General features: G+C 52.7%; 1 long non-coding RNA gene across 1 annotated transcript; it reads right to left on the bottom strand.

Annotated features, from left to right (window-relative positions):
• Window positions 1-8,942: 8,942 nt before the first annotated feature.
• Window positions 8,943-15,498, bottom strand: LOC128314636 (uncharacterized). Its single transcript, XR_008296501.1, has 2 exons — window positions 15,340-15,498; window positions 8,943-13,774 (listed from the first exon to the last, which is right to left on the bottom strand). It is a non-coding gene; the product is annotated as an uncharacterized LOC128314636 (long non-coding RNA).
• Between the last annotated feature and the right edge of the window lie 10,411 nt (window positions 15,499-25,909).

The raw sequence follows: 25,909 nt of genomic DNA, 5'->3' as shown, positions 1-25,909 counted from the left end.
GTGTGGGCACTTGTGGTGGTTTGTGGGGAAGTGAAGACGACATCTGCGGTGGGGTCTGGGGGAGGGACATGCAATGGGGGCTGGGCACGCGGGACTTTGTATTTTCTGGGTCAGTCAAAAGCAGAGAGCGTAATCACTTCTACGATGACAACTGAGTTTATGGAAAGAAATAGTCGTGACTATTGGAGAAGCGTATGAGGGTTATGGTCCTGCCTGGGGGTATGGGCAGGGGGCCGGATGGACCAGGGAATGTTCTAGAATCTCTGTGAATAAATATTTAGTTTCTAGATATTCTAGAAAGCATTTCTAGATTATAGAATGATGTAAGAGTTGGAAAAGGAAAGGAAAGCAGTTACTTTTCTTATGTTGGAAGCAATGGGAAGCAGAGCTATACAAAGCCCTCGGGGCAGCCGGGTTTGGGTTTAAAAGGACAGAGACACAGCTAGGGGGGCCGGGGGCCAGCTGTGTCTTGGCATGCAAGGTGTCACTCTGATCCTGTGCTGCTTCCGTGGAGCGGGGCCACCCCCACCTGGTGCCACAGACACTTAGGCGTTAAGTGGGGAGTGAGTTGCCCACGTCACACAGCAAGAGGCAGGCAGGACAGGGACTCACGGTCTGTGCTAGGTGTTTCCACGGCACCACTGTCTCCCCTGCGCAGGAAAGGCAGCGGCTTGGATGTCAGGCACCAGGAGTCCATGCTCATCACTGCCACTATTTTATTCTTATTCGCAATAACTACCAGACCTCCACTTTACTGAACACTTGCATGTGCAAAGAACATTACGAGCCGCCTCTCATAAATCTTGCAGGAACCCCATGAGGCGGGTTGTGGCAGATTGATTACAAAGTGGGTCCAGTCCCTCATCCCTGCCTGTATCCGTGCCCTTTGCCATGCGATGCAGCCCCTCCCGTCAAGGGGTGCAGTCCATTTCTCCACCCCTGACTCTGGGCTAGCCTGGGACCTGCTTTGGCCAGTAGAAGGTGGCAGAGTGTTCTATTTCCCAGCCTGGGTCTCAAGACGCCGGTACACTTGCTCTGTGGCTCTCGGAGCTGCCCAGCTGCCTTGTGACCAAGCCCAGGCTCATCTGCTGGAGGATGAGAGACGTGTGGCCGGGTCACCTGTTGCCCCAGCCGCCAGGCATGCCGCCAGGCATGTGAGTGAGTCACAGGGAAAGCCGAGCTACCAGCTTACTGCGGAGGCATGAGCAATAAATTTTTTTTTTAATTTTTTAATGTTTATTTATTTTTGAGAGAGAGACGGAACGTGAGCAGGGAAGGGGCAGAGAGAGAGGGAGACACAGAATCAGAAGCAGGCTGCAGGCTCTGAGCTATCAGCACGGAGCCTGACATGGGGCTCGAACTCACAAACCACGAGATCATGACCTGAGCGAAAGTCGGCGGCTTAACCTATTGAGCCACCCAGGCGCCCCGATAAATGCTTGCTTTTGTTTTTAAAGTCTCTGTGTTTTGGAGTATTAGGCAGTCCTACCTGGACTAATGCACAATGATGCAGCCTCATCAGCACCCTTAGACTGACAAAGAAGCTGGTCTTAGAGAGGTTGGGATGCCCTGAGTTTGAACCCCAGCCTGGATGGCCACACTGAACTGCTGATTAGCCTGGGGAAATATGTAAGATTTCTCCCTTTGTGTCTGTTTCATCTTCAGCATATTAAAACACTCTCTGTTTCCTGCCCTATTTCTTCTGTTGTATTTGAGGCTCCAAGGACAAGTCGCCTGTAGAGATGCTCTGGGAGGCCCCGCCAGCCCCCTGCCCCGCCTTGAATTTCCATCTTGGGGAAGAGCTCCTGCCTGGTTTGGTGCTGCGGGTCAGGCTGGCCCTAGGGAATCAGGTTGGCAGGAATACGGGACTTTACTGAGTAATTATAGGATTAGGCATCCCCCTCGAAATTAAATGCTACCTCTTTACCTTCCAGAGAAGAATCCCACCCCCCACCCGCTACCATGTAATTATCTGGTGAATTACTCCACGGAGGTCTCACGGTAATTATGCGAGGAGTCAGAAGCCAGCAGTTGTTCCAGTCATCACAACCGAGGAATTAGCTTTCATTGTGTAAGCCCGCCTGCTACCACGGCAGTGGCGGTGCCAGAATGCACAGTCCTCCGGTGCACGGCCAGAGGCGCCCTGCACTTGCCTTCCCAGTGGCCCCAAGAGCAACCTCCATGCAGGAGAGGGGCACCCCAGCTCGCAGCAGCCCCGAACCTTCCAGGTGGATATCCAGAATCGAGTCCTCACATGTCACCAAAAGACAGCAGGGTGTTAAGAGCACAGAAGTTTGAGGTTGCGCTGCCTGGGTCCAGCCACTCACAAGTACGGTGCCTGCTTCCCGCCTCAGTTTCCCCATCTGTAATACCAGGTGGTTGTCAGGATTAAGTGAACAAATAGACGTGAGGGTCTTATAAGAACATAAGGCACAGAGCAGATCCGTGGAAGCATTTGCTTCTAAGGTGATGATGTGTGGGACCTGATGCTGGATCCCTGACAAGCTCAGCTAGAGGCAGAGAAGTGGGTCCGGAGCAGGTGATCAGCTAGGGCCAGGAGGGATGGTCCCCAGAGTGAGATGACAAATGTGGCAACAAGAAGATTTGGGGCTGGAAATGCTGGAGGTGGGGCTTATGCCTGGGCCTGGCCTGTCACTTTCTCCAAGTGGGTGTCAGGGCTCACTCAAAAGGACTAGGAGGGACGGGATCTCCTCCCCTCGTCCCATTTAGCAGCAGAGCCTATGTCTGAGACCCCAAATACCCGGCCCCATTGAAAAGGTAGGCAGTGCTTGATTCACAGCAGTGGCAGCTGTCTCTCTCAAGCAGGAGGCCAGCCCTCAAAGGCAAGGAGCTGGAGGAGAAGGGGAAGAACAAAGGAGAGTCTGGGCTGCCGGTGGAGAGCAGGGCAGATGCATTCTGCTCCTATTTGCTCATGGCTGGCTCACTCTTGTAGGAGTCCCATCTCCCTTGGTAATTTGCTGGTGGCCTTGGGCAACTTGCTTTTGCCTCTCTGAGCTCTGGGGCAAAACAGCTATAAAGCTTCTGCATCCACCTGGCTGGCTGTTGAGAGCATTCAGGCTGCTAACGCGTGTAACATGCACACCGAGAAAAGTACTCAGCCAATGCCGTGTAAAAACGAAATGAACCAGGCATCTCTTTCCGTGGCCTTGAGACATGACTCATCAGCCCCTCCTGTTTCCTCTCCTCTCGGATGCATTCCTTCTGCAGGTTTCAGCGGAGGCCAGCTGGGCACCCCCATTTCCCAAATCCTGGGGCACGGGGGAGCAGCATCTCCAAAGACCCAGGCTGGCAGAGCCTGGCTGTGGAGTGGGCTCCAAGAACCTGGTTTCCTTTCGTCTTTTTGGCCACAGGCAACCTCCACCCCCAGTGAATGTCTCTGTTGGTGGGGCTCTCAGCCTTGTGGCAGCCTGGCACACAACTGGGCAACTCTAGCCACAGGATTTGGTCCCCAGACGTGCACTCCCAGAAGGAGTGACAGAAGCCCTTTGGTCATCTAAGACCAAGTTCCTTCCCACGGCTGGGGATCCTCCAACCATGCTGTAAGTGACACTCAAAAACCTCAGAGATTTTTTCTGGCTGTGTTTCTAAGTGGCATTGTCCTCTGACCCTCGCCAATACGCTCTTCACATCTCTTCCTTCACACACCCTGTCCTTTCTGCTCGGGGCCTTGTGGCTGCAGGGTGAGCCTCTGCACATCCTTCTCGGAGCACTGATGGCTCTGGCTTGCCTGTCTACTCCTCTGCCAGGCTGTCCCCAGTCTGCCAGCGTTGCTTTGTGTCTCAGCCTCTTCCATGCGTGGCCCCCTCCCCCCTCCATCTCCTCACCTGTCAATCTTGTTCCTCTTCTCTCCTCTGGAGCAGGGACTCCTTCTGAGCTTGCCGCCTGTGGTCTGCGAATGGCAGTCTGAGCTTCCCTGCTGAGCCTTGTTCCTTTCAGCCCACTCTCCCCTCCATTGCTTCATCATTCTAGCCAGGCCCAGACACGGACTGAATGAGGCAGCGCTCAATTCGAGCCTGGTACAAAGAGTATTTTGATGTTTTCATTTCTTTCTAGTTCAATACTTCCAGAAAACATACAGATTTGGGGCCGGTTCCAACAGGCTCTCTAGCTACTTTTTAAAACTTTCTGCTGGCTAAAAAATGTATAGGAGGTGAGGGGCGGGAGGGGGTGATTGATGGTAAGACCCTGGGGTGGGGATGCAGCTCTGCCCAAGGGGCTGGCTTATTCTAGCCCTCAGATTCCTCCCCTTCCTCCTTTGTCCTGCATTGTTCCCCACGCAGGCAAACCAGCTAATGTTCCATGCCTGGAGAGTCCTGGCCAGGACAGAGCCAGGAGAACAAAGCAAACCCAGAGACTGGGAGGGTAGGCTGATGGAGGAACTGTCAATGGTACTGAGAGGGGCACGCCTAGGTCCCGCCCATCCCCACCTCCCCACCGCCCCAATACTTGGAGCAAGCAAATCCTAGCCTATCTGACATACCAATAGTCACACTTGGGGCGCCTGGGTGGCTCAGTTGGTTGAACGTCCGACTTCAGCTCAGGTCATGATCTCACGGTTTGCGAGTTCGAGCCCTGCGTCCGGCTCTGTGCTGACAGCTCAGCACCTGGAGCCTGCTTTGGATTCTGCGTCTCCCTCTATCTCTGCTCCTCCCCTGCTCACACTTTGTCTCTCTCTCAAAAATAAGTAAAAGATCAAAAAAAAATTTTTTTTTAAAATAGTCACTCTTTTATTCAGCACACATTACCTGAGCTAACATAAGGTTTGTTTGTGCTAGGTACTTGGGACCCATCTTCAAAATAGTTAACTAAGTCCCCTGTCTGCAAGGAGCTCATAGGCTGGTAAGGATGTTCAGCAACCCTAGAATATATGAGATGTACTATGATTGAGGAATGACTAGGCAATGGGAGAGAACATCAAAAGAATGTCTAGCCCAGATTTGGGGGTCAGAGAAGGCTTCCTGGAGGAGGCAGTATCTCAGTTGAGATCTAGTGGTGATCAGGATTTAACCAAGTGGAGACAGCAGCTAAAGGGAGTTCCCTATAGAGGGAGTTGTGTGTCCAAAGGCACAAGAGAGGGTTCAATGCAGTGGTTCAAGAGCACAGGCGCTGGAACCATTTGAACCACTAACTAGTTGTGTGATGTTAGGCAAATTACTTACCTTTTTGTGTTTCAGTTTTCCAACCATATAATACAACTAAAAAATATTATACCCTTTTATAGGATTGTTATGAGGATTAAATGCTTTTAATAAATACTGAGTGCTCATGACTGTGATCGGAATATAGCAACAGATGTGGCAAGGCCAGAGGAGTAGGATCTTGAGAGCCACATTTGGGAGCTGAGTTTCACTCGTAAGGCAGTTGAGACCATCAGGGGGTTGGCTGTGTGGAGAATGGGCTTGGTGGGAGAGTGTAAATGTAGTGTGTGTGTTTCAGGAGGTTGAGTGGGAGGCAGTTAGGGAGATGTCCTTGCCATCCAAACGGGAGCTGATATGTGGGGTGAGGAGTGGGGATGGGCAAAGACCACTCCTGTGTGTCCGGCTTTGCTGACGGGTGGATGTTGGGGATGTACATCAGAACTGTGGTCCTACATCTTTTGAAAGGCAGTCTTTATAGTTTATATCCTTTTTTTCTCAGTTCTCCTTCCCCCACAATAGGTTTTCCAGAAGAAAACCCATGTTAACAACTCTGTATGTAGCCTTCTGTATTTTTCTTTGTGTGAACAAAATCCTATACAGACATATATAGCTATATGTATGCACTCACAGAGTATTTTGGCCGTTGTTTTACAAAAATGGGATCGCATTATACACACTTATCTTCAAATTGCTTTTCTCATTCAACAATACCGTATAGAAATCCCTTTAAGTCTATTGGTGGAGAGTTAATTAAATTTTTTATAGGTTGCCTAATATTCTGTGGCTGTACCAGGGTGCCACTGCCCGGCTTTCCCTGCTCATCTGCTGTCACGTCCACCTCCCGGTTTTCGCCCCAGTCCTCCGGCTTCACCGAGTCCCGGAACACGACATGTTGTTTCACACCTCCACGCCTTGGTGCAGCCTGTCCCTTTCGCCCAGCCTGATTCACATGGCTAACTCCTACTCATATTCTCCAGACCCATCTGCAATCTGTTCTCCAGGAGAGCAGACCAGTGGGGCTGGGGGTGGGGGCTAGGGAGCACAGAGGTCATGGGCAGCTGAGTACAGTTACTGGGGGCGGCCTCCTACACAGGTGGAGTTTGGTCTTGGTCCCAGACCAAGGGAGGTGCTCCTGGAAGGTTTGAAGCAGGAGAACGACTTGTGTCAAGAAGCCACTTGGCTGGCTAGGGATCTGAACCTTGTGGAGATCTGCCTTCAAGGCACAGAACTCCAGACCCTCCTCTCTCTCCTTGATACCCCCATTCCAACTTCTCCCTTCTTGCTCACACATTTGCTTCTCCCCTGCACTGCTGTGGGGATGGGCCCTAGCTCTTCTCTCCCTTCTGCTTCCTGTTCCTCCCGTACGCTCATGTCCCAGATGATGGGAGCTTCGCAGCTGATTGCTACAGGAAGCAGCGAGGAAGGAACAAAGTCATCAGCCTCCACGGTGGAAATCACTGGGAAGGTTCTAGTTTGATCCAAGTCTCAGGCACTGTCTCTGTGCTGTCTCCCTGCTTCCTCTCTGGCAAGTTCTGCTGCCTTCTGCGCCTTAATTTGTGAGGGGATGCATGCCCCTCCCCCCCGCCCAGGCTTCCACTTTCGTGGCTCTGAGAGTGGATGGTGACAGTGACACGGATGGAGTAGTCTCTCTAGGCTCCCAGACTCCTGGAAGCCATTCCTAGGGCCCTAGAAAAATCTCTTTTTCCAGCCCATCCTCACCACCCTGAGGTCAGAGGTGACCCATCAGCAGTTCCCAGGTGAGGTTGTCCACCAAATGTGGTAACGTGAGATGGTCATTAAAACCAGACTTTTTTAGTTTTAAAGGTCCTATTTTATGTCTAAGGTTACCTGGCTTTTATGGCATGCCGGATACTGGGTTTCTAATTATAATAGGGATATAGGGTTTCCTTTTTCTTTTCTTTTCTTTTCTTTTTTTTTAGGGTTTCCTTTTTCGATAAATGTATTTAAGTGAAGAAAATCCTCAAGGACACACCCACAGAAGGCACGAATCAGAGGGGTGGCTGAAATCTGAGAGGGAGCATTTTAGGACACTCCTAGCTGAGAGTGCCAGCGGGTGGCTTGTGGGCCAAACACATTCTCCACCCCCCCCACACCGTTTTGAGAAGCTATTGAATCGTGAGTATTCCCATAAAAATCCAAGTTTTCTGGCTTCTTTAGGAAAATCTGAAAACTGGACAAAGGTGGGTGCTGGCTGTTCCTGGGAGGGAGGGGTTCGCTGGCTGGAAGCTGTGTCCCCTCGCCAGGGCCACAAGCCCTCAGAGTCCTTGCCAGTTCAGTTCGCCGGTTGTGCTGCTTGCCTTCTACGTGGGCATCCGAGTCCTGCACAACAGAGAAGGACGTGGATGGTGGAGACTCCGGCCGTCCTCCCCGGGTGGGGCACCCGCGCTCCGGAGCACCTCTGGGACTCAGACTATCCCCTGAGAGGGCCGGAGGGCATCAGCACAATAAGCACCAAAGCAGAAGCTTAGAGTTTGGTCCTGGCGCTGGCGCCGGCTGGCTGAGGTCCCCTCCCGTCCCTGCTGTCTTCTCTCTGGGCCTCAGCGTCCCCCTGCACAGCGAGTGGACGCCCAGGAGCGGCGAGGCTCCGGGTGCGACGTTTGAGTGCGCTCTGCCGTCGGACCCTCTAGGGACGGCAGGGGGCGCTCCCGGCCCACGGGAAAGCGCTCCAGCCGCAGGACAAAGGCTGGGGGAGCGGCGGGCGGGCCGCCGGGGGCTCTGACCTCGGACACTGGCCCAGGCGCAGGTGCGCTCAGACCAGCTCTGGGAGCCCTTCCGGGCCGCCCCTGCCGCGCCCGAGCCTCTGGCGTCGTCTGCGGCCCTCTCTTTCCCCGGTCTCATCTCTCTCTGCCTTTCCTTGGCATTCGCCCCCCCTCCCCCATTTCTCTGCGTCTCTCAGTCTCTCCCACTCCATCTGTTTTGCACCTCATCCTCTCTGCCCTGGGTCTGTCTGTGTCTTGTTCTGCCTCCAAGTCGCTCTGCCTACCTCACGTCTGTTGTCTGCGTCTTTGACTCACACAGCGGCGACCCTCTCTTTGTGTCCGGAGGTATTCCTAGCTTTGTGTCTCTGGGGGTTGTCTCTTCTAAAGAGGTGGCCCAGAGATCTCTTTAGCAGTGGAGGGGGGCACAGCGCAGGCGTCTCCTGGAAACACAGCCCTCGGGCTGCCCATGGCCTTCATGAAGGCGCCGAGTCTTACTTGGGTTTCCCTCTCCCGTAACCAAGTCCCCAGAGTTGCCCGGGGAGGACCGGGTGGGAGGCTGCGAGCCACGGCACAACTGGCTAGGACACACATTTCGGGTTGCCCGTGGCTGAAGTCAGAGCCAGCACTGCATGGGGATGGGAACGATTCAGGACTCTGGGGTGGGTCCAAGGGATAGGAGTCCACCTCTGCTAGGGCCTTGAGGCCCCTTCCTGCCTAAGGTTCTTCCCTCTCTTTGTCCCCAGTTCTCCACCTAAATAATAAAAGGGTGGGGCGCTATGACTTTTCCTGACTCTGATCATCTAGATTCTAATGAGATGGACCTCAAAGCCCACACTCTTGGTTACCACCTTTAAAATGCAGGTGTAGGGGCGCCTGGGTGGCTCAGTCAGTGCAGTGTCCAACTTCAGCTCAGGTCATGATCTCACAGCTCGTGAGTTCGAGCCTGGCATCAGGCTCTGTGCTGACAGCTCAGAGCCTGGAGCCTGCTTCGGATTCTGCGTCTCCCTCCCTCTCTGCCCCTCCCCCGCTCATGCTGTCTCGCTCTCAAAAATAAATAAATACTAAAAAAAATTTTTTTTCTTAAATACACTTTCTGTGGTTCTCAAGACAATGTGGTGGCTTAGGTATCAGCATGCCTGTTTCACAGATGAGGAAGACTGAAGCCCAGAGAGCATAAGGAGGTGGTACAAGGGCACTAACTCTGATTCTCAGCCTGCTTGCTCTCCCCTGAGGAAGGAGGAAAAGCTGCTGTGCTCCTGGCCAGAAGGCTCCAGACTCCGGCCATCAGGGGCCCCTCTACTCTTGGGATCACAGAAACACTGCGTACCCACCCTCGCCTGCTGTTCCGTGCATGTCCGTACCTGAGGAGTCTTCCTTCCAGTGTGGGTGAAAGATGATGTGTGGCGTCAGCTGGGGTCCCTGGAAAGCCGAGGCCAAGACGAAGGGGTGAGAAGTGCAAGGGATTTATTGCAGGGGGTGCCCGTGGAAAGGGAGGGAAGGAACACGCATGGTGGAAGAGCCCTAGACCCCAGTGCAGCTCTGAGCCTTCTGAGAGGAGCGAGAGAGAGAGAGAGAGAGAGAGAGAGGCCTTCGCTTGCAGCACAGCTCTGGGAGAGTCTTGCCAGCCTAGCGGGGAACTCCCTGTAGACAGACCCCCCGCAGAGGTGTCCTGCATTGATCAGAAATGGCCAGCCCCCAGTGCCACTGCCGCACTCCGCCTTTGGCTCGTGGAGTGTGGCCTCGTCCTACTGCCTCGGTGGGTTCTGAAGGCCAAGAGGCTGGACACCGTCAACTCACTGCTCTCCTCCGGACAGATTCTCTCGGGAAGGGAGAGCCGAGCCAGCGGTGCAGTTCCATGGCCGGGACACTATTCCAGAAAGACCACAGCATCTGGAGCCAGCCAGACCTGCTGCTTGCTCGCCGGGCAATCCCGGGCGAGTCTCTGAGGTCTCGATGGCCTCATCTGTAAATTACCAGACGGCTGTCTTGAGGATGTGAGGTCCTGCACTTAAAGTGTCTGGCAGAGGGACGCCTGGGCGGCTCAGTTGGTTAAGTGTCCAACTTCGGCTCAGGTCGTGATCTCATGAGTCCTGGGTTCAAGCCTGGCGTGGGCTCTGAGCTGACAGCACAGAGCCTGCTTGGGATTCTCTCTCTCTCCCTCTTTCTCTGCCCCTCCCTGACTCACGCTTTCTCTCTCTCTCCCTCAAAATAAATAAATTTTTAAAAAAGTCTGGCAGAAACTTGGCAGTAGACACATCGAAAAGACAACTGCTTTTAGGTAGTTTTTCTTCTGAGCTGGTGTATCCCCTACCCTTCTCTGCAGAGGGCTGAGAAGACCCCAGGTACAGCCCTGTTTCTTATTTGGAAAATGAGAGCAATAATAGCATGTTCTTTACTGGGCTCATGAGTGGATTAGAATAGGATGTTGTGTGTGTGGCACTCAATGCACAGTGGTTGATGCTTCGCCCTCCTCCCCTTTCTTGCGCCTTTTAGCATTTGCTTGCTTATCGTGACACCAGTCAGGCCAGGCCAGGCATGATCTTGTGTTGTCTCCTCACCATACTTAAAAGTGGGGAGCAGTAGCATGCTCCTGTTATAGATGGGGAGACTGAGCACAGAGAAGTTGGGTGACATCCCCAAGGCTGTCAGCTAGGAGATGGCAGAAATGGGACTTGAACCTGAGCTGTCAGCTTCAGCACTGTCTGATCCAGCTAGAATTAGTGTGGTCAATGTTGGTGTTGTGTGAGCTTCAACTAGGATGGGCCTAGCATTCTGGCTGGGGCACAGCAGGTGCGTAGGCTCAGGGGCAGCGAGCCACAGGCTTTCTCTCAGGACCTGCAAGACACGGGCAGACTTCCAGGCTTGCCCAGGAGCAGCAGGACCCAAGAGACCGTGAGGGACAGGTCCAGGGGCTCTGAAAGCTAAGGACTTGGAGCTTGATTGTGAGGGCAATGAGCAGCCAAGGAAGGATCCCAAGGTAGCAGACTGGTCACTTGGTTCAGGCGACAGGAGTGCAGGCTGCAGTTACCAAGGGTCCCAGCAGCGCCCGGTTGGGGGAAGGCGGGGAGGGAGGAGGTTGGAACTACTAAACTGCCCCTCCTCCCATCTCAAAGTGGGGTTGCTGTGTAGACAGAAGGAAATTTTAGGTAGGTGGGGCTGGGGGTTCTGTGGGATGGCAGACAGGGCAGGTGGCTGCCTCCTTTCCCCAGAAAGATGCCCTCATGCCCACATCTCAGTAAGCCTGCTCCCTGGTGGCCACCTCCTCCATGCTGAGTCAGTCCCCATTCATGGAGGAACCCAGCTTCTGACACTCCATTGGAGTGGAGGAAACAGAAGGTGAGAGGCAACTGTTCCTCCGGCTCCCTGGGAATTCCGGTGTCATGCTGTGACTTGCTCCCTCCCTGCCTGGGCCCCTCTGTTAACCCATCGTTAAGATCACTTATTTTTCCAACACCAATTTATGGAGCTTCTGTGTGCCAGGCACCGTGTTAGATGTTGGGGTGAATGGATCAGATAGAAATCCATGGGAAAGCCAAATGATAAACAAGATAAGGTAGTCAAATATATAATAGATCAGAAGATGATAGCCACTAAGAAAGAAGTATAAAGCAGGGGTGAGTAACAACTGCAAGGGGGTGCTGGCATTTCAGATGGCATAGCCAGGGAAGGTCTCACTGAGAAGATGACACTTGAGCAAACACCTAAAGGAATGAAGGCAGGAGCTGTTGTGGTTATCTGAGGGGAAAGCATTCCAGGCAGAGGCACCATATGTGCAAAGGTCCTGGGGCAGGAATGTTCCTGGCATTTCCAGGAACCACAAGGAGACCGCTGCGACTGGAGCAGAGTGAGGAAGGAAAGAGGACAAGGAGGTGCTGGGGCTCAGGTCGGTCACATAGGGCCTGACATGGAATGACCTTGCCTTTCCCTTAGAATGATGTGAGCTATTAGGGTTTTGCGTAGAGGAATGATTCTGACTTTCACATTGTGGCTACTGTGTTGGCAGCTGACTACAGAGGGATCAGAGGCAGGACAGGGGACAGTAGCCATGACGCTACTGCAATAGTGTGGGCAAGAGAAGATGAGAACTTGGCCCAGGGAGGTAGCAGTGGGGGTGGGCACAAGGGGCCGAATTGTGGATAAAAAGAATGAGCTGAACCATTCAACTTGAAGATTCAGTTCCTCACTGAGCCTTGTTCCCCTTTCTTCCTGTTTGGGGCTATCCAGTGTCCCTGTGTTGTTAAATTGAAATTTCCATTCTTACTATTTGCTCCTTTATTCACTCACTCACTCACTCACTCGCTGGTCAAGTGCATCACCTTATTACCTTTTTTTTTTTTTTTTTACCTTCTTCTTCTTACAAATCTTGCTGATTTATGCAGTTGTTCAGCTCTCCCACTGGCATAAGCCCAGGTTTGGCCCTTCTCAAAATTATTCACAGCTATGTCCCTGGACCCTAGATGCAACCCGTTTGTTGCATGACTGCATCTCCTGGAGCCCACATCTGCTCATGTAGGGATATGACATGGCCCCTGCCCTCTAGGTGCTCCCAGTTGAGTGGGAAACTGGACGTGGTCTGGCCATGTTACCAGAGCTGGGATGGAAAAGACATGGCGCTTTGGTGGGAGCGGGAGAGGAGGTGAACAAGCATCTTTTGGCGCGAGACAGAAAGGATCCCTTCAGGGCTGGAAAATCAGGAGAGTCACACGAATGAAGTGGCTGGCTGTGAGCCGACGTGGGGCGGTGGGTTCAGGACATACAGGGAGCTCAGGCCCTGGCCAGGGTGCCTTCAAATCACATTTGTAGAATTGCACATGCAGGCCTGCAAAGACGTCTGTGGCTGAGCAAGGCCCTCGGGCCCCTGTTTTGTGCTTGCTGGTCTAAGCCTCGGCCGCCTTTGTGGCGCTTGGGCTGGTACGTGGCACGCATTCACTGGCCCCCAAACTCTGCCTGATCAATGCTGTGAATCACACTGGCCAGAGGCAGGATCAGAAACAGAGAGAGGTTGAAACAGCTCACCGCGTGTGCCCCGCGAAGAAGGGATTTGAACCGATAGCCGTCTGAGTTCAGAAATAATGCTCCATCCATTCACAGTGGGGCCCACACACCCACGGCTTCGGGCCAAGCAGCCTTTCTTCACCAGGAGGCTGTAGAGGCACCTTAGACCAGGGCTGGAGCCCACGCAAGCTGCCTTGCCTGCCCAGCCGGGCACTCTCCCCGGCTCTGGCCCGCGGACGGCAGTCGTGCTCGCCGACAAAGGCCCTTGGCACCTGTGTCTCACAGCTCAGCTGTCACAGATGGTGGCTCAGTGGGTCTGTGCCCACTGTCCTGGTTACCGAGGCACAGATCTCCAGCCTCGGAGGAGGGTCTCTGCAGGCCGCTTGTCTGGCACAGGGACCCCCGGCAGGCAGCACTTGAAACACAGCAGCCCTGCAGGGCGGGCAGCACCCCAGATGGCCTGAGTGCCGATATGCGGAAGGAATGCGCGGCTTCTGTTTTCCTGGGATCAACCAGCTGCTGCAAGGAGGCCACTCAAGCCTGTGGGTGTCAGTCAGCCTTGGACCTGCCGCCTAGGCTGGGACAACCTTCAGCAAGTCACTTAACCTCTCTGGACCTCAGTGTCCTCATCTGTGAAATGAGGGAGGGGTTTCACCGCACAAGCTCTGAGACGGACCTCTGGCTCTGACATTCTGACTGCCGTCCTTGCCCCAACGCTGGTGTCACTGGTCCTCTTGTGTGTATGTATGGAGATTCATTCTTTTTGTTACCACATCAGAGTGAAATTAGCAACGTTTAGCAATTAATGCATTTTCTCCCCAAGACTCAACTCTTAAACAAAATTCTGAGTGTTTGACTTTCATTTTAAATAGGTGGCTGTCAGGAAGAATTACACGGCTCCTAAAGAAACACACAGACGTTGTAATTAAAGAGATGCCAATCTTGACAGGTAGTAGGAGAGGAGAGGGGATGTGGCAATGAGAATAGAGAAGGGGAGAGGGGAGCGCAGGGCCCAGCGGGATGGGAGGATGAGCCAGCGGAGTGACCCTCACAGGGTGGAGGGCGTCGGCACCCGCATGCCCACTGCTAATAAAAACGATAATAAGGCCGGTGTTGGGCACTTTACGGTTTGCAAAGCGATTTCATGCATTCTTTCAGGATCCGACGACCTTCCGGAAAGGCAGATATTAGTAATCCCATTTCGCAGGTGGAAAAACTAAGACCAATGGTTCGAGTCCTTATAGCTCCTTATTTTCAGCCACAGAGTGGTACTCTAAACCCCAGACTGACAATCTTCTAGATCGAGGTTGAGCCCCGCCCCCTGCCCAGCCTGAGCCCGCCCCTAGCTCTGGCTGAGTCAGAGCCGGGTTAAACTGCAGCCAATTCCATTCTCACCTATCTAAGGAAGATGGGCTGCAAGTGTGTGGGAAACGCAGAGCAAACTCCTCTCCTGCTGGGGGCAGAGCTCAGAGCTCTAGGCCACCTGACCTGAGGGAAGGAGGGCCTTCAGGGGTGGCTGAGAACCCTGGCCCCCACCAGGAATCGATCCCCACTTCCCCCAGGGAGCGGGGCGTGTGATCTCTGGAGTAGAAGAGTCAGAGGCGGGGCAGGGGCGGGGGAACTACCCTCTTGAGCCGATCTCCATCTTGGACAGTCCAGATGCACCTGGAGCGCTGGGTGGGTGTGGCCACCTCGGGAAGGTTCTGGGCGGACCGCCTCCTGCCTGCCTGCTGCAGGTCCCTCAGAGGTCAGGCTCAGGAGCAGCCTGGACTGGACTCCCTGTGTGGCTCTGCCATGTTCCTTCCCCTGCACACCTCACCCGTACCTCTTGGGTCTCTGGCGATGTGTGAGATCACATGGATAAGGGCCTGTGGCCCAGTCGCTCAGCAAAAGTGAGCTTCCTTCCCTCTTCCCTTTGAATCCCGCCTCTTCCCTCAGGCTGGGAGGCCTTCCTTCCCCTGCCCCCATCGCAGGCTCCCCCTCCGACAGGCACCTCATTAGCAGAATCTCTGTAAATAACGCCAACCCGTTAGAGTTACAACAAGGTAGCTCATTAAAGGCACTCCGCTTGTCTCACTTCCCAATTAGTGTTTCTGCGGGTACAGCCGCCAGGACTGCGTGTGACAGGGCACCCTTGGCATGTCGGGGGCCCGGGCTGCCCTGGATCACCCCCAGGGAGCAGTATTGACAGCCCAGGACTTGATAAGCCTGCACCGCCCCTGCTGCAGCTCGGGAACCCTGGGTAGTCCCTCTCGGAGAGAACCAGCGTCAGGCGGGCACAGCACCCACTGTGGGGGAGGGCGCCCCAGACCCGGATTTGTTTGAGCTGGCTGGTCTGTCCCCCCAACACTGACACTGCTATGGCCCACTTCTTCTACAGCACTCTTGGTTCCAGATTTCCACTCCAGATTACTCCGTCCAAACTTATGTGTCCTGTGTCTTTCTCTGCAGAGTCTTCCTCTTACCTTGTTTCATAGGCAAACTCAGACTTTTCCACAGAAGCTTCCTGGGAAAACATTCTTCTCCTTCCTTGGGTGCTGGAGTCACTGGTGACAACAATGGGAGGAATTTCAGGCTAGAAAGGAGAGCATGCCAGGAGAGGCTGTAGGATGCAGGGGTGATGATGTCCCCACGACAAGCCTTTTGAGTGACAATTTTTATACACTTTTTTTTTTTACACGTGAAAAAAAAAACAGGTTCAGAGAGGTTCAGCCACTTGCCCCCGATCACAGAGCTAGAGCCTGTCTTGGGCGCTGGGGTCTGATGCCTCGAGTGTTGCTTACCTGAGCCATCAGGTTCATGCAAGTGGAGAGATCCCCCATGGCCCCTGCTAACCCACCCTGGCAGGTGAGCACAGTCCCATCTTTTCTCCAACTAGGTTTCACTCCACCTCACCACACTTCCTTCCATTTTCGCTTTGGGTCTGCGCTTTCTGTTTCACTTTGGGAGGGAACCTGCTCCCAATTTCTCTCCCTCTTGCTGAATCAATAGCTTAGCTGGGCAAGGCAGAAAATGAAATTTACATTCAATGGTTTCCATGGCAACTACAGCCTGGGACCAGCTTCTCCTGCACTTGGGGCACTGTCTTCTGAGAAGAGCCAGGTATCAAAACCTCAGCTCCTGGAGGATGTGGCAGGGGTTTTAAACCGAACTAGAAAAGGCCCAAGTCCCCCTGACTACCACTTTGTCTGGTTGTGTGTTGTATGGGGGAAGGGAGAAAAGCCCTCCCCACTCTCCCATCCCCCCCAGCACATCAGAGGCTCAAATCGCTTGTAACATTGTCCTCAGCGTCAGGAGGCTAACATTTTGAAAGCTATGTCTCATGCCAGGTTTTGTGCTAAGGGCTAAAGCATTATCTTCTTTCATCCTTGCTTCAGTCCTACAAGGTAGGGATTGTTGTTATCCCATTTTACAGATGAGGAAATTGTGCTGAGGGAATATTATGAACTGTGCTCAATGGCTCAAAGAGTCAGAGCCCCCGGACCCTTGGACCTGTGCTCTTTAGCGTTCTGTAAGGGCAGAGTGGCATTCAGAGCTCACACTGGGGACCCAGAGGTGACCCAAACTTAACTTTCTGTTCTCCTGTGGCCCACAGAGAGGGCTCCGGCATCAAGGTGGAGAGCATAGTCTACCCCAGGCAGCCTAGGTTCCCTTGAACATTTTGGCTGTGCCTCGGTCTTTAGCGCTCAACTGGGGAATTCCTCTTAAGGGTGTTGAATGGGTCGAAGAAGCTAAAAACCCACGAAGCACTCTGGGTAGTGCCTGGCACATGGTCAGTACTCAATGTTGGTAACTGTCAGATTTGCCATTAAGGGTGGGAGACAGACCAGTGGAGTTAGCCACTACCGCAGAGCGTCAGTGTGTGCTGGACAGATGGGGAGAACCCCAGGGCTGTGAGGCCCCCAAAGAAGTGGCTCGCCAGGTCTGAGAGTCAGAGGGGCTTCCTGGAGGAGGCAGGCGGTGGAGAGGGGAGGCAACGGACATTGGGGGCAGAAAAGATTGGCAGGCTGGAAGGAGGGTATGTGGTGTATTAGAGGCCACTGGGCTCACCTGTCATTCCTGCCCACTCAGCATTTATTCCTCTTCCAACTATTCCGGCTTTCCTTCTGGAGCCCACTCTTCCCTCAGTCTTAAAGGCTCTGGAGGGCCTCGCTCTGCCCCTGGGTCCACGAATGGACACATGACTCAGTCCTAGCCAATGAGAGACCTACATCGCCCTAGCTACAGTCATTGGTTGGGAGGCGGGCACATGGCTCAAAGAGAACCAATCACTGTCAACGTATGTCAGATCTGAAATTTTGCTGGCGCTACGGTGGAAAACGACTCCTTCCGCCAGGGTAGCTCAGCTGGTGGAAGCACGTAAGTGAAGCTGCTGAGGGCTGTGTTTGCCACCAAGAGGGGCTAGCCTGCCTGAAGATGAAGCCAACCCAGGGAGGTGTAGCTCAGAAGTGGTAAGAGATGGATTCTTGGCAGTATTCCTTGAGCCAGCTATGCCTGAGGCCCCAAGGCTTCTCTGGCACGTGAGCCAGTAGTTTCTTTTCATTTAAGCCTGCGGGAGATGGCATTATGTCCTTTACAGTCGCAAGTGTCCTCCTTAAGACACGACCAGTGACAAGCAGTGGGCCGAGGACGGCCGGTGGTGCCAGGTCACAAAGTTCCTCAATGCCAAACTGCAGAACTTAAGCTTGAAGGTGATGGGAACCACTGATCATAAGCAGAGTGTTGATACGGTAAGTCTGGGCTTTGGAAAGGCCTTCTGGCAGCTGTGTACCAAAGTAGCTTACAGCAGGCTGGTGTGGTAGACCAGGTGGGAGAAGGTGCTTCTGACCTCAGGCAGGATGTGTTAGTTTCTTCTCGTGGCTGAAACAAATCAGCACCAACACGGTGGCTGAAAACGACACAGATTTATTATCTCACCGTGCCGGAGGTGACGGGTTTGAGATGGGTCTCTCGGGGCCCAAATCAAGGTGCCAGCATTCCTTCCGGGAAGCTCTTGGGGAGAATCTGTTGCTTTGCCTTTTCCAGCACCTGGAGGCTACTAGCATTCTTGGCGTGTGGCCTCTTCCTTCCTTTCGAGAGCTCATCATTCCGACCTCCGCTTCTGTCATTACATAACCTTTTTCTGACTCTGACCCTCCTGCCTTGTAAAGACCTTGTGGTGATGCTGGGCGCGCCTGGGTGAGCGAGGCTACGCTCCCACCTTAAGATCCTTAACTTAATCACACCTGCAGTGTCCGGTGACATTCCCAGGTTCTGCAGATTAGGACATGGACATCTTTGGGACCATTATCCAGCCCACCACAGGGGAGACAGTGGGGATGGAGGGAAGCAATGTCAAGGAGGCCAGGACCCCGTGGGTGTTTGAGTACGGGTGGTGAGGGAGCGTCTACTATTTCCCAGGGCACCCATGACGGCACCCGTCTGTGGGTGTGTGATGTTTCCAATAGTGTCCAGCAGCCTGGACACAGGCACAGGGAAGTCAGGCAGACAGATGAATCAAGTGTGGCTAGACTGTGCCGGGGATGGGGATGCAATGGCTGGATGATGGGGTCGGGGCAAGAGAGGGGTTGACATTGTTGATTCTGGGATATGAGCAGGGAATAAGAGGAAAGTGAAGACAGAACTAACAGGTAAGAAGGTCGACTCGGTGCTGGCATGAGCTCACCTGTGCTGGCCCCTGCTGTGAGCTGAGCCGGAGTGCTCTCTCTGGTGGCCCTGCCCCCTGCCCATCCCACAGCCCCACTCAGAGGTCTGTCGGGAGCCTCAGACTCAGCTCCAACCTCTCCCTCCTGCTCCTTTTGCAGCTTTCCCCATCCACAGAGGCTTGGCCCAAAAGCTGGTTGTCCTTCTTGGGCCCCGTCTTTCTCTCGCAATCCCACACCCCAAGCCTGTCACCTCCACCTCTAACATAGTGGCAGAATCGGACCACTTGGGACCAGAGACATTGTGTCTTGCCTGGATTGTCACAACAGCCTCCTGAGGGTGTCATCTCCCCTCGGTCTGTGCCCTGCACATGCTTCCTCTGCGCGGGGCTCCACGATGCATCTCACCTCACTTGGAGACCCTGGCCGCAAGGCCCGAGAGGCTTGGGCCCCTATTATTGCTTGGCACGCTCTCCCCATCTCTCTCCCTCCTGACCCACCGCAGCCACTTTGGCTTCTTTATTTTCCGCAGACGGGCTAGTCCCCCTCTGCCTAGAGGGGGGCCCTTGTATCTGCCTGGGACCCTCTTCCTCCAGATATCTGCATAACTTGCTTCTTCTACTATGTGGGCCTTTAGTCAGATGTCACCCTTTTGGTGAGGCCTTTGCTGACCATCCTATATAAACCGATACCCCTCTCCTGCACCTCCCCAGCAGAGGGAATGGGCTCCACCACAGCCCGTGTCCAGAGAGGCCACACAGGCACAGCCTGAACTGCACCTGATACGTGCTTGCAGAATGGCCTGTGGTCCTCCCGGAACACGAGAGGATGAGGCTGGGGTTGCTGCCGGGAGCCCCCCTCCCCTGGGAGCTTTGTATGGCCTCCTGGTTCCCGTGATGTGTGGGGCCCCATCAGAACAGAGTTGCAGAAAGTAAAACCACTCAGCTGCAAGTCAGGATCGGGCTCCTCGGTGAGGGTCCCACGTCTCACGCTGCCGCCATCAGGCCCTCTGGTTTGGGTGTCATGGTTGTTGTGCAGGGCGAGGCCCTGCGGACCTGGCGCCTTCAGTGCCTCTGCCTTTTGCTGTATGTGGGTCACAGACTGTCTGACTCTAAGACTGGCCTTCTGTGCCTACCGGGCGACTCATGGCTTGCTGCGGGTATTTGACAATCACCGTTGTGACACTCTGCATTTTAATTTTTAGGTTTTGTTTTCTCTCCCTCTGCAAGGGCAGAGATTTTGGCCTCTTTTTACAAGACTCTGTGCCCTGGTCCTAGACTGGTACCCCGTAGGCACTCCGTAAGTACTTGCTGAATGAATGAAGAGAAGTCATCACGAGGCCCATTTTGCAGATAAGGAAATCGAGGCACAGAAAGGTCGCAGCCACTCAGTGGCAGAGGTGGGATGTGAACCCAGCTCCAGAGCCTGAGCCCTGGGGCTCCCCAGTTCACAGCTCCCTGTTGGTGGCGCATTTCTGAACAGGTAGAGAAAGCTGTGGCAGGGCTGTGAAGAAAGCAGTCAGGAGGAGCTGGGATTTGGACCCCAGGTTTGGTCATGCTGACCCTAAGGGTGTGGCAAGGGGCTGGTGGCAGAGATGAAGCCCAGGGTGCTAGACAATGGGCTGTCCACAGTCACTGAATCACCAGGTGGAAGGAGGGGCTGGGTGGAGAGGGAGCCTGTAGGCCAGGGCCAGAGCCTTCAGCAGAAGGGCCCGGAGTGGGGGCAGTGGGCGACGGCTCCCAGGGAGGGACACAGAGGAGTGGTCCTGGACAGCCCATTCTTTTTCCAGGGGCCCCTTAAATTAGCTACTTCAGGGCCAGGCAGGTACTGGCGAGGTGGGCAGGGTGCCCCATCTGTAGGGGGCACTGCTTCTCAGCTCCTGCTAGCTGATCCCAGGCAAGAACCCCGTCCCAGTGTTTCAGACTTGGAGTTTTCAAGAAAACTGAGAAGTCTGAATGTTTAGCGGGAAACCTTCCGTTTCCCGAACGTTGACAACGAAATCAATTTTACTCTTAATTTGTTGACTTGCTCATCTGTTCACAGGGGACAGGGCCCTCTCTGGCCCGAGTGCACAGTGTCTACCTCTCCAGGGCAACCTTGGTCGTTAGTTGCTGTGTCTCCTTTCAGAATGCTGCTAGCATAACTGAACAGTTATAAGTTCCTGCTCCTCCTTTATTACGTAAAAGGTGGTGCACGTGTGCTACTCTGTGCTTATTTCACTGAGGAACATTCCGGAGACCTTGTCCTATTGATACACGGAGAGTTGCTGCTTTTCTTGCCCCAACACCTGCTTAATATGGATGCAGTGGATGGATGTGCCATAGTTTACGTAGCCCAGTGGTTCTCGTCTAGGGGTGGGTTTGCCCTGACGATGCCTGGAGACCCTTTTAATTGTCCCCAATAGAGTGTATGTGTATGTGTGCACGCGTGTATGCATGTGTATATGTGTGTGCACATGTGTGTGTGTAAGTCTGTTTGCATGTGTGCATGAGTGTGTGTGCACGAGTGCACGTGTATGTACACACAGAGGTGTGGGCGTGTACGTGTGTGTTTGTGTGCATATGTTACTGTCATCTAAAGGTTAGGGGTCATGGTTGCTGTTAACCATCCTGCAGCGCACAGGACAGCCCCCACCACAAGGAGTTGCCCTGTCCAGGGATGGTTGACCACCAAGATAGTAGACTAAGGAAGATCCTGACCTCACCTCCCACAGACACACCACGACTACAACTACACACGGGACAACTATCTCTGAGAACAAACCAAAGACTAGCAGAACAGATTTTTCACAGCTAAGGGTTTAAAGAAAAAGCCACATGGGGGCAGGTAGGAGGGGCAGAGGCATGATCTGCTTGGGACCCCCACTCCCAGTGTGATGCCCACAAGCAGGGGGGCTGTGACGGCTGTAGAGGCCCTCCCTGAGGAATGAGGGGTCCAAGCCCCATGTCAGGCTCCCCAGTCTAGGGGCTCTAACCAGAAGGATGAGCCTGGATAATGTCTGGCTTTGAAAACCAGTGGAACTTCTGTCTGGGAAAGCTGGAGGGCAGCAGGAAAGTGAGACTCCACTCTTTTTCTTCTTCTTCTTCTTTTTTTAAGTTTATTTATTTATTTTGAGAGGGAGAGAGAGGGAAGGAGGGAGAAACAAAGAGAGAGGGAGACAGAGAATCCCAAGCAGGCTCGCACTGACAGTGCTCGAACTCACGAACCGTGAGATCGTGACCTGAGCCAAAGTCAGACGCTTAACTGACTGAGCCACCCAGGCACGCCAAGACTCCACTCTTAAGGGATCTCTTTCCAAGACTCAGCACAGAGGCAGTTGTCTGAAAAGCACATGTGATGGGAGACTCATTGGCTGATTTTAGGGTGTGTGTATGTGAGGGGCAGAGATCTTTTGAAATGGTCACCAGGGATGGAAAAACTGGCAGGTACCAGTTTTTTCAGTCTTCTACCTCACCAGCCTGGTGCCATTTCTGACACTCTCCATCTGCCATACTATCACCACTCGCTCCACCATGATATTTCTATGTGGACTTGCTCTGCCTAATAGCTGCCCATCATACCACACCCTGCAGGTGGCCTCAAGTAGCTCCCATCCTGGGGGGCCAGCTTCACACACTAGAGCACCTGCAGCAGTCATGGCTGGACCTCTCAGCCAGATGGGCCTGGGACTGCCCTGTTCACCATAAGTCCATACCAACTGTAGCCCACCCACAACAGGAGGGTGCATGCATCCCACAGGGGACATCCCTGGGGCACCCAGCTCAAGTGACCAGGGAGGTTGCACTACTAGGCCCCACAGGATCTCTTCTACATGAAGTCACCCCTTCAAGACTGGAAGATGTAATTGATCTACCTAATACATAGGGAAAAAAAACACAGAGAGTTGGGCAAAATGCTGAGACAGAGGAACGTAAGACAAAACCTCAGAAAAAGAACTGAATGAAATGGAGATGAGCAATGCCCCTGATAAAGAGTTCAAAGTGATGGTGGTAAAAATACTCACCAGACTTGGGAGAAGAATGGATGAACACAGTGAGAATTTCAATAAAGAAATAGAAAATATAAAAAAAAAAAGAACCAGAGCTGAAAGATTCAATAACTGAAAAAATACACTAGAGGGAATCAACATCAGATTAGATATGCAGAAGAATGGATCAATAATCTGGAAGACAGTGCAGGAAAAATCACATAATTGGAACTACAAAAAGAACAAATTATTTAAAAGATGAGGATAGTTTAAGGAACCCCCGGGACAACATCAAGTGTACTAACATTTGCATTCATCATAAGGCTTCCAGATGGAGAACCAGAGAGAAAGGGACTGTCCAGGTATGGTTGACTACCAAGATGGTAGTCAACCTATTTGAAGAAATAATGGCTGAAAACTTCCCTCACCTGGTGAAGAAAACAGACTTCCAAGTTCAGGAAGCACAGAGAGTCCCAAATAAGATGAGCCCAAAGAGAACCACAGTAAGACACATTATAATAAAAATGTCCACAGTTAAATAGAGAACCTTAAAAGCGGCAAGAGAAAAACAACTAGTTACATATAAGGGGATCCCATAAAGTTATTAGCTGATTTTTCAGGAGAAATGCCACAGGCCAGAAGGGAGTGGTATAATATATTCAAAGTGCTGAAAGGAAAAAAAAAAAACAACTTACAACCAAGAATACTCTACCTGGCAAGGGTATCACTTAGTATTGGAGAAGAGATAAAGAGTTTTCCAGACAAGCAAAAGCTACAGGGGTTAATCACCATCAAACCGGCCTTACAAGAAATGTTACAGCGACTTCTTTTTTAGAAAAAAATTTTAATGTTTATTTTTGAGAGAGAGAGAGGCAGACCCAGAATCCGAAGCAGGCTCCAGGCTCTGAGCTGGCAGCACTGAGCCCGACGCGGGGCTCAAATTCATGGACCGTGAGATCATGACCAGAGCCGAAGTCGGACGCTTAACCGACTGAGCCACCCAAGCGCCCCTGAAATTCAAATTTAAACGAGCGTCCTGCATTCTGTCTGGCAACCCTGAGCCCATCCCCTATTATGGAGGCATCAATTCCAGTCTTTCACTTATTACAAACAGTGTAATAATGGCTGTCATTGCCCATCTTATTTTGTTCATGTACGAGTATATCATCTCTAGGATAAATTCCTTAAAGTAGAATAATTCTATCAAAAATCAAAGGTTTCTTTTTGTGACTTTTCAACTTTTGCCCAGTTTCCTCTCATTTAGATCGTATGAATTTACACTACCACCATCAGTATGTAAGAGTGCGCATTTTCCCCATGGCTTTGCCAACAGAGTGTATCATCAAACCTCAGGATTTTTGCTGTTTTGACTGGTGGGAAATGTGACTATTTTCAAAACGTTATGAGCAAATTCAGGTGGAAATTGCAAGTAGGAAAAATCAGCTTGATTTAGCTCTTAGAAACCAATGTGCCGTGTCCACTGTAGGGTTTTTATCTCCAGCTTTCACTACAGCTATGTGAAGTGAAACTTCTAGCCCAGAGAGGTGAATTAACCTGCTCGAGGTCACACAGCTGGTGAGTCGTAGAAGAAGTCTATGATCTTCCAGCCACACTCACAGAGCATTTATAGGAAGGTGGTCTATGACGCGTGGGGCAAGCTCACCTTCTTCTCCCAAGCCTCACTGGAAACCCCCTCTTGTCCCGTTATCGATCACCTGTTTAGCTGGGGGCCACTTGTCTATGCACATGGCATTAGCAGCAACTCTGGGCCAAGAGGGAGTGCAGAGGGACTTGTTGAAGGCTGGACGGTCATGTTTGACTCAGCTAATTGGTTAAATAGATTCTTCTGCATGTGCAGCGTTGAGCTTTCTGCTTCGATAAGGCATAATATTAATTTCAATTAAATCTCCAAAGGCTTGGCCAGATATTTCTGTTTTCTGAGTGTGTCCCTTGCTCACGGAATTTTCTTCCCCTGAGCCAAGGCCACTGGGAAGAGCTGCTCTCCCGCAGGACTCTGCCCCCGCTTCCCCGCTGAGTGCAGGGGAAACAGGTCAGAGGAGAAGGCGGTATCAGGAGAGAAGCAGAAGGAGATACACAGGAATTGAGGGCCTACTGTGTGCTGGGCACTGCACCGGGGACGTCCCATGTTGTTTAATCCAAAAACACAAAATGGAGATTTAAGTCCCTGTTCTGGAGCTGTAAAGTCTGCATCAGAGAATTAAGAGGTTTGTTCAGACGACGCAACTGCCAAGTGTGGGGTTACGATCTAGCTGACCTCAAAGATCCTGACGATGACATCTGCAGTTTGGGGCCACCCAGCACCCATTCTTGTCTTCTGGTAACAGCACTGTGATTTTCCTTGAGGGGACCACCTCTTCCCGCTCAGTGCAATTCTGGTTGAGCTGACCCAGCCCTGACCCTTCTATGCGTGTCGTCCTCTGCTAGGTGACCCGTGCCTGCCCCTGAAATTTCATCCTGAGACTCTGGTTGCAAGCGGTGGGGAAGACAATCGCTGGTTGAGTCTGGAACTGGAGAGGCCACCAGACGGAGGGTGAAGCCAGCACTGGGGAAGAGAGAGCCAAGAGATAGGGGAATCGCTGGGGGCAAGAGAGGAGGTGACATACAGGACAGTATCATGGAGCTTCTGTGATTCAGCCATGCCTGAAAGGAGGCTACCCTTGACGCTTGAGGTTATTTACACCTGTAAGTTATTACACTATTTCTCCTTCACCCCCTCCTCCCCCTCTCCTTCTGTCTCCCTGCTCCCCCTCCTCCCCCTCTCCCTCGTTCTCTCCCCTCCTTTTTGTGGTGCTTAAACACATTTGTTTCAGCTCTAGCTCCAACTACTAAGAGGAGGAACACAGTTAAGAACCTTCCAGTCAGCTGGAACCTTCCAGATCCAACTTCCCTCCATACCTGCCCCTGGCTCTGACCTATCTCCCCGAGATGGCCCAGCCCCTCATGTGTCTGACCAGTGTTTCTGCTGTTGTCTTCTCAGCTGTGTGTGAGCAGGAAGGCTCTGGCACGCAACTCTGGCCTCCTTTTTGTGACCTTTAGGTCATTTTCTGGGCCATTGGTAGCTGATTCTCCCAGCTGCCTTTGGGCCCGGGCTATTCCGCCTTTGAGGCTGGGAGTCACCGCATCCTGGGGCTTTGGCAATGTACTCAGACCCAAGGCTGAGGGAGGTGGTCCAGCTGTGCAGAGACCCCAGCAGTGAGAAGAATTTAACACACATGGGCATGTGAACACACTGCACACACACACACACACACACACACACACACATGTCCCCTATATATCCATTTGTGCAGGTACCTAAAGGGAGGGATCTGGGGGGACACAGAAAAATGGCAGTGATTGAATTGCTTTGGGCAGCGTGACTCCAAATTCCCCGAGATTTCTAAAACGAGCATGCATTATCTTTGC

Source organism: Acinonyx jubatus, chromosome A2, assembly GCF_027475565.1.
Source record: "Acinonyx jubatus isolate Ajub_Pintada_27869175 chromosome A2, VMU_Ajub_asm_v1.0, whole genome shotgun sequence".
Classification (NCBI taxonomy): Eukaryota; Metazoa; Chordata; class Mammalia; order Carnivora; family Felidae; genus Acinonyx; species Acinonyx jubatus.
Note: the sequence above shows the minus strand (reverse complement) of the source record. Positions and strands in the feature narration are given on the sequence as shown.